We start from the raw sequence: 16,732 nt of genomic DNA on the forward strand, positions 1-16,732 counted from the left end.
GAACTGTAGTTGTGGCTCTAAAAGCCTGTATTAACAGCGCCGGCCGCAGTGATGAAACAGAGAGCTGCAGCCTCCTTATAATCACCAGATTAAGCAAGTGGTCATGCTAACACATCAACAAACACTGTAACAGATCTATGTAAAAAGAGCCAAAGTGGCTGCACACATTACTCTTTAATAGTGATCAGGTCTTGATACCTCGCTTTATTTTTCTGCCCACTGTTCCAGTCCCAATGCCAATCGTTTTTTTTCTATAAATAATATTGTAACAATTTTGCTAAACTGCTTTTTATTGAGCTTAGCAGCATTTTATGAAAAGACTGTTAGAGCTGTCACAATAATCAACCTATCATATAAAAAATGGATATGACTTCAATTGTTTTTGCTGATCATATAATTAATTGTTTGTGTTTGATTGTTTGTCTACATATAAAATATTTTATCTAGTCGTGCCGTGACCAAGGTACCAATAACCTTGAGAGGAATATGACAGGTGAAAAAAGTATTATCACCTAAGCTATTATTAACTAAAAGTTAAAAGTAGTTTCATTATTTTATTATATTATTATATCTGTGACATAAACTGTTTTAAAATAACAATATTATTGTTTAATCACAAATCATTTTGGGACAATATATCGCCCAAACGAATAGTAAACACATAATAATGCATTTAACTTCTAATTCTAGTTTAACTGACCTCCCTGATATATAAAAATTTCAATTTCAAATAGTACGTAGCTCTACTCACCCAGCCATTTTGATTTTCTAACGGCATACAAGTCTTAATATTTTGGCCTCTTCTCCCTGGCCTTCCAGCACCTTTCCCATGTAAACTGCCATAGTGGTTTTCGCTCAAGTTGGCCTAGCATTAACTGTTAGTCTTTTTTCTTTTTTTTTTTTTTGCCTTGCTTGCATATTCTCTTAAAGAAGCTACTGTAATAATCTCAAGTGTTTTTTTAGTGGGTGGGGTTTATGTAAAATTTTGTATACAATACTGTGAATATATAACAAGTCCAGACTTTTCTGTAACAGTTTTGAGTTTTGCATTTGGCCTGTTTTTTCAGCTCTGCAGTCAGATTTTGTTTTGAGGGAAGAACAGTGAAGAACAGATTGATGCACAGATTGTCACTTCCATGTATCAAACTCAAACTTAAAAAAAAAAGTTTCCAATTCTAGAGCACATTTAAAACAACATGAACAAAAATTCTAAATAGGCGAAAAAGAACGTAGCATATGAAGTCTATAAGTGTTCAGAGTGTTTAATGTGAACAGTTAAATTCAGTTTTTTTTGTATCTCAAAATTAAAAATGACCATGTGCTTGGTGTGGGTGTGTGGAGGAAGGTAAATAGGCAGTTACTCTGCACAGACAACTCATAGTTGCTTCCTCTGTATTTAGGTATGATGAGATCCTGTAATTTAGCTGACCTAAAGGTGCAAAATCACTCTGAGCTTTCTTCTAGTCTTTATCTTCCATCACATGATCTCCAGGTTAAAACAACAAAAGCAAAGATGTTTATCAGTCAGTTCAGGCTATTTTTATTTTACAGTAATTGAATAACTGGCTGTATAATTTTTTTTTTTTATATCAGTTTAACATTCTGTATTTATGTAAATAAGAAACAGTAAAAGCATTTCTTAAGTGTTTCTTTTATTTATATACTGTATATTATGTACAATATAACTTGTCTTTTCACAACACTTTTATTTGCCACAGTTTGTACATTTATGAATAATATAAAAAAGAAAAAGAAAAAAAGAATCAGCTCTGATTTTCTCCCAATGAGCAAAACATAAAAGTACAAATGTGCTCTCTTGGACTGCTGATGGCAAGCCGGATGATTTGAACCAGCTATCTTCAGGATATAGTGCCAGCGCCTTAGTCTGCTTAAGATTAAAATGACTCTGAATTTCATTTCATTTGAACAATTCAATGTAAATAATCCTCTTATAATTATAAAAAATGTGTAAATATTTCTTATTCTGACATTAACAGTTACTGTAATACTATCAGAGGTGGAAATAATGAATTACATGTACTCAAGTTACTGTAATTGAGTAGATTTTATGAGTAATTTGTCATTTTTAAAGTAGTTTTTAAAATAGGTAATTTTACTTTTACTCAACTACATTTTGACACAAGTAATTTACTTTGCTACAATAGAAAACAATTACTGAGTAAAACGGATGCTCGTGTGGAATAATGAGGCAATGACATCCTCATGCAATACAAAATGTGCCCCGCCGGACAGCTTTCGGCTTTCAAAACTTCCACATCAAAATTGAGAAAGCATGTGGTGATGAGTATTTTTATCATTAAACAATCTGCTTGCATGTTTAAAAAAACATGTAATTAGCAGTTAAAAAGCACAGCAATGGGAAGTTACAAAAATAATAATGAACTGTGAAACTATACAAATACAGTTTATAGTCGCCTATATGACAATAACTATTTAACAGTAAAGAAAAAAATGGATGATAGAAACCTATTCCACTTGTTCTTGAAAATGTTTTATGGGGTGGTCTGAACAAATACTGCCTGAAAGATCCAAATTATTATGTGGAATAATATTTCATTAAAAAACTATTTTATTTATGATTTGTTTTACTTTTTTTACATCAAATAATTAAAAGTAACTATGTAACTTTTACTCAAAGTACATTTTAAATTGAGTACTTTTTACTTTTACTCGAGTAGATTTTCACATGGGTACTTTAACTTTTACTTGAGTAGATTTTTAGATGGGTACTTTTACTTTTACTTTAGTATTTTAGCAAAGTAAAGGTACTTTTACTCAATTACAATTATTCAGTACTTTTTCCACCTCTGAATACTATCTACCTCAAGTGTTCAATTTAATGAGCTACATTAGCTTCTTTATTTCTATACAATAGTAAAGAAGTAAAACTTTGGACACTGCTCATTTCAACAACTTTTTCAACAATTTATGTATTAATTTATTTATGTTAAGTGCGAGACCCTGAGTGCAGCTTAAACCTTTCTTTCTTTATTTGATATTCTATGGCTTTAATCCTCCATTGCCACCATGCTGTATATTGTCTGCACTGTGTGTGTGTGTGTGCTTTACAACCAATGTGTGAACATGTTCCTCTGGGTGCCACTTACACAAGCGCCTTCTGAAACTGTGAGCGTCCCTCGGTCCCAGACTACCCCTGTTGCTATGGAGATGTGCACAACCTTGTCTTTTTTTCCACCTCAACTCAGAACACAAACACATCACAAACAGATGCTCACATTACGTTACAGACGCTTCATCCTTAGAACATCAACACCTTTACCGCATCACTGTGCACACAGCCTACATAACAACATAACTAAAGGAATTAATTAATTCTGAAAAACTTTATTTTTTTCCCTTGAACTGAGTCCAGCGATGAAAATATATTTATTTGTTGTAAAAAAAAAAAAAAAAAAAAAGTGAATACATTTATATATCTTTGGACTGATTCAGATATCAGTCATTTAATCTTTTTTAACAACAACAGGAAATAACTCACAGTTAATTAACCTCTACCAGGTGCTCAGTTCCCTGCAGTATTTAAAAGCCTGTTCATTCAGATTTATACATTCAGTCCTAAACTAATAATAACAACTGAACGAACTGTTCAGTAAAAAGGCAAACAAAGAGGATTGATCACTTCCCGAGATGCAGTCAATGAGCAAAGCTGATTAGCAGCTTTAGTAACTTAATCAACAAGCTACGTCCACATTTAAACTTTTTGAAAGTATGCCTTCTTTAAATGTTTAAACTAAAATCAGAACTAAATCATTTATTAAACACAGTCGAGTGAAATACATTGTTCACAACCTAATTGTGTTGCAAAGTAGCCTTACAGAAATCCAGAAATAAGATAATACAAAAACAAACAAACAAAAAATACACCATATAAAACATAGAATGAACAACCAAAAGCACCAATGGTAAGAAAAAAATAGTTTACAAAACATTTATAATCATTTAAAAGATTAAGATTTTTTTTAATGTAGATTATTGTATCATACTGTGTCTTAAATCACAGCAATTTGTGTGAGCAAAACAAATGAATAAATTAAAAGGTGTAGCATCCCTACATTAGCCTAGCATCTCCTAGTCCAAATTAATTCCTAAATTAAATGAAACCTTTATTTAACCAGGAGGTCCTTCGAGACTAAAATCTTTTTTTTTGTAGGAGACTTATAAAGATTATTTTCTCCAAATGTGAAATTACTGCAAGAACAAGCTTTATTGAAATGTATTAATTCATTTGGGAAGAATTGCACAGATTATTCAGCAGCTAGCTAACATGCTACACACTTAAGTCACAAACCAATTCGTCCACCACCAGCCAAATCAATATAAAGCAGCTAATGTGCTAGAAATAACAAACTAGCAATTTACAAGCCCACATACAACTCAGCATTACCAACTTAGCAAATTTAGTCAACACATTTAGTGACTTTTCAGACTTCTCTTTTGAACAGATTTTTAAACAGCGATTAGTGACTAATCTAATAACTTACCACAGGAGAAAATCACAAAAACACCCGTGAGTGAGGAGTGTTTCTCGCTCTCCCTCCTGCTCTATGTCTTCTGTTTCCAGAGATGGCATTGCACTTTAAGACAGCTCTAGTTAGGAGCTAACATGCTAGCCAAAAACTCATGAGCTTATCAATGAGCTTTCTAACAGCTAACAACCTAGCTACAAGTTCCCCAAAACTGTCCAGCCTTACTTTTACTTACTAGCCATAAACCTGCTAGCCATGAATAAAATACAGTATTTTTCTCACTATAAGGCACACTTTAAATTCCTTAAATTTTCACAAAAATCTTAAGTGCGCCCTTTAATCCAGTGTGTCTTATGTATGAATTCCACCAGTCAGGTTGTAATGAGCAGTAAAGCCACTCCGCTGAAGTACAGGGTTATACAGGAGTATTAGCATTAGCTGCTAACCATGCTAAGCGCTAGCTCTTTCGCCATTCAGAGGTGAGTCTTTTTGGCGTGTTGCCTGTTGCTAACCCCTGCTGGAGCAGCATTTGTATTAGCCGATAACCACACTAAGCGCTAACTCTTTCGCCGTTCAGAGATGAGTATTATCAGCCAGTAGCCTGCTGCTAACAGTGCTAAGCGCTATATCTTTTACCATTCATAGGAGAGTATATCGGACTGTAGCCTGTGTGTTTACCATGTTACAACAAGCTACATGAAATGAACCGCTAGCTAATACTGCCCTGGTTTACCAGAACTCTCAGGGGTCCTGAGTGCAGTGCTGTCTGGCAGCATTACCCATGGTTAGCTGCTAATGCCCTAGTGGAAATCTGGAAATCAAAGCTTACTCTAAGCAAAAGGAAGCGCTTAACTCACCCAAACAGTGAGTTTTCAGGAGAAAAATCTGTGTAGATTAACATCCAGTGCTAGTTTGACTTTAAAAAGAAAATGTATTTATTTTTTTAAGAATTACAGTAATGTTTACTTAACTTAGCTTAGCGTTACAGGTTTTACCACCCAGCAGCAAGACGTGCTGAATTAGAAGCAACACATTTTGACACCCCTGTTCCTTACTAATGTCCCTTAATGCGTCTTATAATCTGGTGCGCCTTATGTATGAAAATAGACCAGAAAAAAGATGTCCATTGATAGTGCGCCTTATAATCCGGCACACCTTATAGTGCAAAAAACACGGCAACATATTAGATATAGAATTTCAGAATTTTAATCAGAAACAAACCTTTTTTTTTTTTTTACTCTGGTAATGTATGCAAAATAGCTAGGAGGCACCATTAAGGCCAGAGGATTAGTCTGTGGTTAGCTGGTGGTAAGCATGTTAACTCCTTAGTAGTATGTTTGCTTGTAGTTAGTGCATTAGTCAATGGTTAGCATGCTAGCTAATGTATAATATTTTAACTAATGGCTAGCACATTAGAGAGTGTCTGTTCAGTTTGTGCTTAGCATGTTAGTTCTGGGAGTGCCAAGTGTGTAAACTCATTTACTAAAACCTTCCAAATAAGAACACTGTAATTTTGGGTGTTTTCCTAAATGCAATCTCAATTTAACAAGTTCTTGAATACCAGTCTGTGAGTGCTTTTAAAAAGCCTTGTTTTTTTTTTTTTCAACCCTGGTCAGAAATATGTATGCAAAATAGCTGGGACGTGTTAATCAGCTGTGAAATCTGCTCACTATGTCGAGGCATGTGCGAAGATTACACGCCCATCAGCCAGACGGAGATGTTTTCCAAAGCCGTTTTCTAGCTCGTCATTATCAACATCAACAAGTGCTCGAGTATCTGAGCGAGGGTTCCTGCTCTTCAGCGCAGCTCTTTTATTCCTCGTCTTTAACCTCCGAGGGCCGAGAGGAGGCTGGAGATGTTAATTAGCGGAGCTTAAATATGCGACTGTATTTAAGGGTTGGCGTTTTCTCGGAGGCGTGCAGACGAGGCGGAGAGCGAAAGATGAAAGCAGCAGACTGGGACCAGCTCAGTACGCAATAAAAAAAAAGAGAAAAGAAACAGAGCAACTGGGGACTCGCCTCACGGGAAAAGCTGATCCTTATCGCAGTCGTCCTCAATTAGCTCCACTTTACAACGACACTCCACACTCAGCACACTCTCTGCTAGATTAAAGGAGAAGTATGCGAGATTGCATCATTCCAGACTGCCTTTTTATTATATGCTGACTTCATTCACAAAATTGCGTAAGTGCCATGAATTAATTATCCTCAGTCATAATATTACTTGTCGTTTAGTGATGGGTTCGGCAACACTGATGCATCGGCACATGCGTCAAGCTCCTAGAGCAAACCCCGCGTCGGCGCGCCTATCGGTTTCAGCAAGTCACATGACCAATACGGGAACTGTTTCGAAAGGACACGAACGCGCCATACTGTGTTTATAAGGAAGCGCATCTGTTGGGATGCATGTGCCAAAAAAAATCACTGCACTTTAGCGGTACATCGACTTTTTCATCCAAAACTATGGAACAGCCTCAAGGAAAAAGAATGTTTTCTGCTGTGTAGGACCATTTGGATCTTACATTGAAAAATAAGGTATTTGTTTTAATTGCATTGTTGTTTAATTTGGTTCCTTTCAGAGCTTCAACTTGATCTATCTGAAGCCAAATTCATCTCAAATTGACTCTTAGCTTACTATTTATATCATGTTCTGCTGGTTAAATGTCGCATTTGTTTGACAGAACTGTCATATTTAAATCCACCTCCTCAATGCAAAGGTATTATAGGGCCAAACATGAGAATGAAGTCCCAGACAGACCCAGGATGAACTCAGGTATGCAACCAAATTTGTGAACAAAAAACAGTCCACAAGCATCCTCATTCCACACAAATTTACTTAGATTTTTCTGTTATATTACATGTTCACATTATTTATTGACAGTATCTAAGAATATCAAAGGTAATTTAAATGTAACTGAATATATAAAATAATATAATATACAATAAAATACAATAACTTAAACAATATTTTGTATAGACTAGGTCATAAAATCAGTTTGTCAACTAGGTTGCCTTTACGGATTTTTAAAGTCGTAGGTCTCAGTATTCAGTGACACAGTATCGACACAGCATCGATACAGTTTCCCTATGGGTCGAAACGCTTCATGAAGCCTCATCTACCCATCACTATTGTCGATCACAAGTTTTGTAAAGCTAATAAATGCTAAATTATCTTGATAGCTAATATTAGCTATTATTGAACACATCATTTGTTCACCTGCCTTCCATTAACAACGAAAAGCACATATACACATACTGCAGCAAACACAGCAGTAATTCATCATCTGTGGTCCACAGAAGAAATAAACACATTAACTTGCAACTTGGTCCACACAAGTAATACAAGATACACTGTAATATGCTTAAAGCTATGTTGAGTAAATTTTTTGAGCAAATTATAAATAATCTGAAAAAAATTACAAGATGGACTAGAAAAAAAATGCTCCAGAAATAAAAACCAATTAAAAAGTACATTTTTAGATGCTGGACTCCATTATAGGACAAAGACTGGCATCAGCTGCTGAATGAGCACCAGCAATATGTTGGTGGTAAACTGGTCCCTTCCAAAAGTGCCATGCCTGTAATTCTTATGGACTGTGCATATAAAAATATAATTATATATAATTATTATATTGTTATATTAATACCAGGCATCCCAACACATTCAACGTGTGTGTAAATATTCCTTCATACCCTGTGGAATAGTTTTGTGCATTTTTATTTAAGTATGGATGCACCAAGCAAGGAATGTAGTTTTGTTTTGAAAGCTATTCCTGTGCTAAAGAAGTGTGCTGAATGAGCAGGTGACTACAGGCCTTTGCAAAACATTTTATTATGCTGTATGACCTCATGGAAATAACTACTGGTTCACATATCCGCTCCAGAAATTTCTATATCGGTACATCTCCAGTAATTAGGGACAGTGTAACTGAGAAAGCTGCTTCTAAAGGCTTCTCTTGCATCTGTTTCGCTCATCTGACCTGCTCTGCCAGCACATAGCAACATTCCCTTCTGTCTCTCTCTTGCTCTCTCTCTCTTTCAGTCTCTCTCTTTCTACATGCCACCAGCTCAGACAACTTTATACGGAAACAGTGTGAAGTCACCAAGGCTAAATATAACAACTTTCTTTATTCAGCTTCTTTACTGAACAGCACTGTGGATTGGTCATTAAACCAGCTTCCCTTGTGCGCTACATTAGTCAGCAATAAACAGTTAACCTTCTTAACTATTCATCACAGTTGCGTTTCTTGTTTTATTTGTTTTGCACAACAGTCTCATGTACAGGCTGTCATACAGGCTTCGTAAGCTTACATTGTTCCAAGCCTGCAGCAGCAAGGCATTTTTCAGAAGCAATTTGTCAGGAATAAATCATAGAAGTAATTACCACTCACAGTGAACAGTGCAGTGGGTGCTAAAGACTGGGAAATCACATAGTCAGAACTGTCCATGCAGAAATCTCATCCATATTCACATACCAGTCAAGTTTTGGAATTAAAAATAAGGGAATTTTTTTTAAGCCATCCCACCAGTCCAACCGAGGTTCAGGATCCCGTACCTTTTCAAACATGTTTACAAGAAATCTAAAATAACGACATGTGAAACACTTACAAACTAAAATTAAATTATCAGAATCTGATAGGTCTACCTTTGTTGACACTAAACTGCTCTGGACATTTCTACATATGTAATTCTTATAATACGTATAATACAGGAATGCCTCTCCTTGCATCCATCCATCTCTCTGATTTGTTGTTCCAGTGTTGTTTCCGTTGTTTGCTCTAACCTTGCAAGAACTACCACTTGCAGTAGCCTGAGTGGAAGTTTGTGCGAAGTTAGTAAAGTTTCAGTTTGGAAAAGCACAGGAAAGGTTTTGCAAAATTATAACATAAGGGAAATTGACAGAAAATTACTAATATGGGAGAACTGTGAGAAAGAGGAGTAAAATATGATAGTTTCCCGGCCAAACAGGAGACAGGTATGCATTCAATGCAAGACGACCCACACACGTATACCACAGTTCACTGCAGCCTTTTTTTTTTTTTTTTTTTTTAGCTTCCATGAGATATGGCAAAAGTCAGGTGACACATTACTACTTCCATGTTCCATGACATTGAGTGACATGAGTACCACATTGAAAAAGGTTCCTTGGTTTATAACAGTACAACTTTTTTTTTTATTATAGAAAACATTTATAATATCATCTATAGGGTAGATCAATTTAAGAAACCTTTTCACCAGGCAAATAACCATTTAAACATCCAAATGATTCTTTGAGTTGTTGGTTTAAGGATTCAAGCCTTTCCCTTTACTTCCCTCTAAATCTAAAAGCATTATTTACAGTAGAGAGGACTGTTATTAAGAAATGGCAGTTCAGGGAAACTCAGGTCAAGATAAGATCTGGAAGACAAAGAAAACTACTGAAGACAACTGCTTGTAAGCTTGTCAGACAGGCTAATCAAACGCTCCATATGAAAGCCAAGCTCCTGAGACATGTAGCTGTCTGTGCACCACAGGCGGCAAAGCTTGTTTCAAAGACAGAAAACTGCAGGTTTGGCAGGTGTTAACTGACGAACAACCTCAAATGACAGTTCACCATATCTTGGTCTGAGCTGTGGATCTCCTAACTCCATGACAAGAGAGTTCACGCTCACGTGGGACAAGTGTGTGTGTGTGAAAGAAGAGTCAGCGGCATGGTTGCTCATGGGCAGAAAAAAAAAAGTAAAGTGATCTAGCACAGTGCTATTTAGTGCACGTGCCCCTGTGTGCACAGGTGTGCTTATGTGTGTGTGTGTACATTATAGTGGCATGATGGGGAGACCAGAAAATGGGAGACACTGCAACGTGGCATAAGAAAAAAAATAATAATGAGATAAAAAAGGAAGCAAGCTACAAGCCAATTTTGGAATTGAGGATAAAAATATCCCCTCTCCATTGAAATACACAGGCGAATGCGTGTTCAAATAGAGAAAAGGTAAGAATAGAACACTGATCAGAGGACCTCCATGCTTATTTCAGCACGCAACTGGTAGGACAGCTGTGGGGTTCCTCAATGATGTGCTTGTGCATACATATGTGCATGTTCTTTTAAAAGCGATCCCAGAAAAGAAAACTGTATTCATCTTACCATTGTTGAAAAATAAGAGTTTAACTTATATTCACATGAAACACCCAGCTTAAAATAAATCAAAGATGTAAATTGGGCCAATTCCAAAACAATATATTATATTTACACACTCAAAACATACATAAATGTACATGCATTCAGCACATCAGAGAAAAACCTAGTCAAATCAGCTAATCAAAAGAGTAACATGTGACAGCAGTTTAATACAGGAAAATCACCTATTGTTGAGACTGGAAAGCAGCTCCTCACCCAATCACCTCCAGACTCTGCAGGTTATGGCAATAAATGTTTCTATATTCACCAGGCCTGTCTGCCCTTTTGTCTGCAGAGACCATTTAATTGTATGAGCAAAAATAAACAAATAAAACAAAACTGACAACACTGTTTATTTGAAAACAAATGTCCTCTAGAAGGTTCATGTTATCTACACAGTCATTCTTATTTTATTTTATAAGTTCTTGAGTATTATTTTATAAGTAACGAGTACTCAGGGACCCACAAACAGCCCAGACTTAAAATGAATAGAAACATGTTTATAAACTGTACAAAATTAAGAACAGCTATTACAGTTATTACTGTGGTATTACAGTTTCATTACTGACAGTCAGATACATACAGATAGTAAACACATTGCATCTGTAATCACAGTGTGTGCGTGTGTGAGAGACCGTGTGAAAACGCAATGCACAGTGCATTAAAGAAAGCCTGATGGAGAGAAAGAGAGAGAGAGAGAAAGAGAGAGAGAGAGTACTAGTAGAAAGTGTGTAAGGTGAAAGAGTTCAGGCACGGCTGCCAAGACGTGATGTGTATGCACATATACATACAGGAAACCAGAGTGTTCTCACTCACTCGCTTGCTCACACTATTTTACACTCACTTGCTCTCTCCCTACTTTTCACTATTCTGTCTGCCTGCGCACGCATTTACATGTGCATTCACATGCACACACAAACATACAGTACAGGCCGAAACTTTAGACACACCTTCTCATTCAATGCATTTTCTTTATTTTCATGACTTTTTACATTGTAGATTCTCACTGAAGGCATCAAAACTATGAATGAATACATGTGGAGTTTTATGTAGTTAACAAAAATTGAGCTGTCCTCCACAGTCACCGGACCTGAACCCAATCCAGATGGTTTGGGGTGAGCTGGAGCGCAGAGTGAAGAAGGCAAAGGAGCAACAAGTGCTAATAAACACCTCTGGGAACTCCTTCCTTCAGGACAGTTGGAAAACTTTTCATTTCAGGAGACCACCTCTTGAAGCTCATTGAGAGAATGATGCCAAGAGTGTGCAAAGCAGTAATCAGAGCAAAGGGTGGCTATTTCGAAGAAACTAAAATATATATATATATTTTTGTTATTTCACTTTTTTTGTTCAGTACATAAAACTCCACGTGTTCATGTATAGTTTTGATGCCCTCAGTGAGAATCTACAATGTAAATAGTCATGAACATAAAGAAAACGCATTGAAAAAGAAGATGTGTCCAAACTTTTGGCCTGTACTGTATATATGTATATGCATTACTGATATAACACAAACAGCCCTACACTTTGATGATAATTTTATCCTAACAGCTCCACACCTACAGAGGGCTCCATTTCATCTGTATGATTTTATAAACAACAGTTTCAGGTAAATGTCTTTCATTCAAACTGGAACTAAACAATGTTTCTCAATCGATCATAAACTGCTGTCTAATATAGGTCTTATACAGACAGTATGATAGGGACTGATTTAAGACTTGGCCCGAATCAGTCTGCAGCAGTTTAGCAGCAAAGGAGGAAAAAAAAAGAAGAAAAAAGTGTCTTTTCTCATTTTTTACTTTTAAATAACAAACTCGCACACTCTCGATTCTCTGTGTGTGTGTGTGTGTGTGTGTGTAGGGAGGAAAAATGAATATCCTTACACTGCTAACCTATTTTCACACAGTGCTGCTTCCACAAAGACCCTGCTCTCCTACCTGCACAACACACACACAAAATATGAAAAAGAAACAGAAAGTGAGACAGAACAGAAAAAGAGGAAAGAGGGAAATAGTAAAGAGAGAACAAAGAGAGAGAGAGAGAGAGAGAGCAGCAAAACGAAGCAGCAAGTAAGAATGCGAAGGAGAGAGAGCAAGGAGAATTACAGAGTAAGAAAAGAAACAAGAAAAATAAAAAAATAAGAAAGATGAGTTAGTCAAAATAGAGAAAAGAGTGAGAAAGTGTAATAAAATAAGAAAAAATTGTGAAAAAAGAGTGAAAATGTTGACAGAGACAAGACAAGACAAGAGAAAGAAAAAAGAGAGAGAGCGAGAGAGATGTGAAGTAAAGGCAGGTTGGACTGTGAGAGGAATGCTGACAGCTCCTCAGATGTAAATCCTCAGATCTCCACTCTGACCGTTGCTGGAAATTCTCAGCACTGATTCAGAGAGAAGGACGGACAGAGAGAAGGACGGACAGAGAGAAAGTGTCTAGTTTACAGGACTGTGACTTGGTGGGTGCAGGCATTTGGGAGATACACATGTTAACGTCATTAACACTGAAACACACACACACACAAACACACACAGAGTGTAAAGACTAATGTCAGAGAGCTCAAGCATTACCACATTCTCTAATGAGATTTATGAGCATCGTCCTCTCAGACACACGACACACCACTCATCCATCTGGCTGCGGCCAGTTATCTCCACTAAATGCCCTTAGTTAACTATTTAGCTTTAGATTTACTTTAGCTTTCCCTCAACAGAAGAGACAGTTACTCCAAACAAATGAGAATAAACCTTTTTAACACCACTCAATTCATAAGAAACAATACATAGCTGGGCAAATGTGTGGCACCAAAAAATCAATCCAAGCAGTCCTTAATTCTTCTATACTTTAGAAGAATTCTTTAGAACACACTACCTGGTAGCACCAATTATATACAAAATTACAGAAAGTTAAATTGTTCAAATCTATGCTTGGCTAGACTAGGTTATGTTATTTGGCTGCAGGATGTCATGATCTAGGGCAGCCAATAAAAGCAGAGCCTTAACAACCCTGAGTTCAAAATCCAAGATGGCGGCACCACACATCAACAATACTAAAAGCTGAAGTTTTAGACACTTATATACGTTAGCAACGATAACCTGTGACAAATTTATTTAGATTTACCATCAAACACCAGGAGTGTAAAATCAGTTGTGGTAAAGTCTTTAGCTAATTGTTTTTGAAACGTGTGAAATAATCTGATTATTTAAGTCTACTGCTAAATGTGTAATTATTATAATCTCTGTGCAAGCAATGTTAGATGAACTGTACCATCTCTTAATAAGCTAATTCACACTAAATAACCCTTTATTAAGTAGAAACATTTTCTTTTTTGTTATTAAAAAAGGACTTTATTTTGTGTGAGATGTTCACACACTTGGATGTCATAGCCTACTGCGTTAATTACTTAACTAGCTACATTCCATATGTAGACGCTAGTACAAGTAGCCACTGATGGACCCAGTAAAACCCAGTGAAAGTGAGTGTGTGATCCTGAGGATACACAACTACATGCTTGAGAAGACACAACTAGCAAAGCTAGAGGACATTTGCTAGAGCCAAAAACACAGAGATTAATATTCCCCTGCTCCTAATGTTACTTTAACAAACATGCTGGCACTAAAAATAATCAATTTTGTGCAAGCTAGCTTCTTAGCTCCAGTGTTAGCATAGCATTCATACACTCATATGAAGAAAGCCTGTTAAAACCTTTTAATAAAAGATTTGTTGCTATTTTTAATAATAATTTTCCTTTATTTCATTTTGCCAATTTTTAGCCTGCTTGTGCAAATAAATGCTGTACCAGCTAAAAAACAAACAAACATTTTTTGTTATCAATCTGAGCAAGAATAATTATATATATCTTTTAGGGCTGGCCCGAATAGCGTTTTTTGAGCTCCGGATATTCGGCACTGATTCGAAGCGAATATTCGAATATTCGTTTTTAAAAAAAGAGGTAAAAAAATTAAAAAAAGCAAATCACGGCCCCTTTAATCCACTGAAAAATGTTCAATTTGCTCTGACCGACGAGACATATTCACCCCGGATTTTTGGTGTTTTTATCCCCCATATTTTTGTGTTTTCACCCCATATTTTTTCTGTGTTTTTAGCCCAGATTTCTTTGTGTTTTCATCCCGGAATTTCTGCTGCCCCACACGCGGCTTATCCGCTGCGTAAGCAGGCTAGGAGGCTGCTGCACGGTTTCTCTTTGTGTTTTCACACTTAGGCTATTTGCTTAAAAAAACAAACAAAAAAAACGTTTGTTCAGGAAGTATTTTATATTCTTAAACATTGGTAATTATATTAGAGGACAGTCATTGTAAACTGTACTTGGTCTATTTCGGTTAAAGGATTGTGCAGGGCATATTACTGATTTTGTATTTTTGCACTTGGGCTATGAGCTCAATATTAAATATTTCGTTTGTTTAGAAATTATTTTATATTTTTAAACCATGTTAAATTATATTAGAGTAGAGGAAAGTCATTGTTAATGACGTTATTGTACTTGGTCTATTTCGGTTTAAGCATTGTGCAGGGCATAGCCGTATTACTGATTTTGTATTTTTGCACTTGGGCTATAAGCTCAATATTAAATATTTTGTTTGTTTAGAAATTATTTTATATTTTTAAACCATGTTAAATTATATTAGAGTAGAGGAAAGTCATTGTTAATGACGTTATTGTACTTGGTCTATTTCGGTTTAAGCATTGTGCAGGGCATAGCCGTATTACTGATTTTGTATTTTTGCACTTGGGCTATAAGCTCAATATTAAATATTTCGTTTGTTTAGAAATTATTTTATATTTTTAAACCATGTTAAATTATATTAGAGTAGAGGAAAGTCATTGTTAATGACGTTATTGTACTTGGTCTATTTCGGTTTAAGCATTGTGCAGGGCATAGCCGTATTACTGATTTTGTATTTTTGCACTTGGGCTATAAGCTCAATATTAAATATTTCGTTTGCTTAGAAATTATTTTATATTTTTAAACCATTTTAAATTATATTAGATAAGAGGAAATTCGTTCAGACATCATTTTTGTAGGCCAGGCTTTTGTAACCGATTTAGCCCCTACTGTTGCCACATTACCCCTTACGTTTTATTATATAAATCAGTTTCGAAGAGCCTGCATTTTTTTTATCATGCATAATAGAGGTCTGCGCGAGACTGATTTTTAAACCCACTCTTCCACGCTCCCGCGTTTCTGTCTCCTTACCGCTCCGCAAAAAAATTGCTTCTTTTAATCCCGCGCCCGCCCGCCACATACACATTTCTGCCGCTCCCGCCCCACGTTCCTAATATAAATTAAATAAACTACATTTAATGCTTCAAATTTACTTATATATTTATTAAAACAGCAGCGCTGAATAGTGCGGTCCCTTCCTTACCCCAGTCCAAACACCATCGGTGTGTGCATGTGTGTGTCGGTCCATCCTGCGCGTTGAGAGTTTTCTTTAGGTTTTTTTTTTGACAATTATTACAGTTTTCTTAACTATTTATTAATTTGCTCCCGCATCGTCTGGATTAAACTCCCGCTCCAGCCAATAACAGTTCAGTTCTGTCCCGCGCGCAAGATATTCTGACGGGACCCGCGAAAACAGAAGTGGTTAGAGTGAGGTGGAACTCTGGAAAGGAGAAAAAAAACGAATATCCGAATACCAAAATTTAAAACCGAATACCTACTCAACGAACGAATATCCGAATACCCGAATATTCGGGTCCAGCCCTAATATCTTTATACACAAAATCTGCCAGGCTTTACTGAATTTGTCAGAACATGCAGCAAAATAACACATTTTATATGGAGCAAAATAATGTCTTTCATTTACTTTGGGAAGCTTTATTTGTTACACTGTTTATGACCAACCCTGCTGTTAGCCTGACTAGCTCTCACCAGAAAAACTTTATTTTCTTGACATACACTTCTTTCTAGCTACACTACAGCCTCTAGAAGACACCACAGTACAGATGAAAACTCAAAATTGACAAAAACTGCGCCATCAAAAAGCAAAGGCAACAAAACTGTCATGGGACAATTTGATGACCAAAAGCACTTAAATCTGAAATGACTGAAAAGC

At 36.2% G+C, this 16,732-nt stretch overlaps 1 protein-coding gene across 2 annotated transcripts in view; it reads right to left on the reverse strand.

Annotated features, from left to right (window-relative positions):
* tnrc6c1 (trinucleotide repeat containing adaptor 6C1) overlaps positions 1–16,732 on the reverse strand; it is an 88,431-nt gene that overhangs the window by 54,237 nt on the left and 17,462 nt on the right. The window lies entirely within an intron of this gene.

The sequence above is a fragment of the Astyanax mexicanus genome, chromosome 19 (genome assembly GCF_023375975.1).
Source record: "Astyanax mexicanus isolate ESR-SI-001 chromosome 19, AstMex3_surface, whole genome shotgun sequence".
Classification (NCBI taxonomy): domain Eukaryota; kingdom Metazoa; phylum Chordata; class Actinopteri; order Characiformes; family Acestrorhamphidae; genus Astyanax; species Astyanax mexicanus.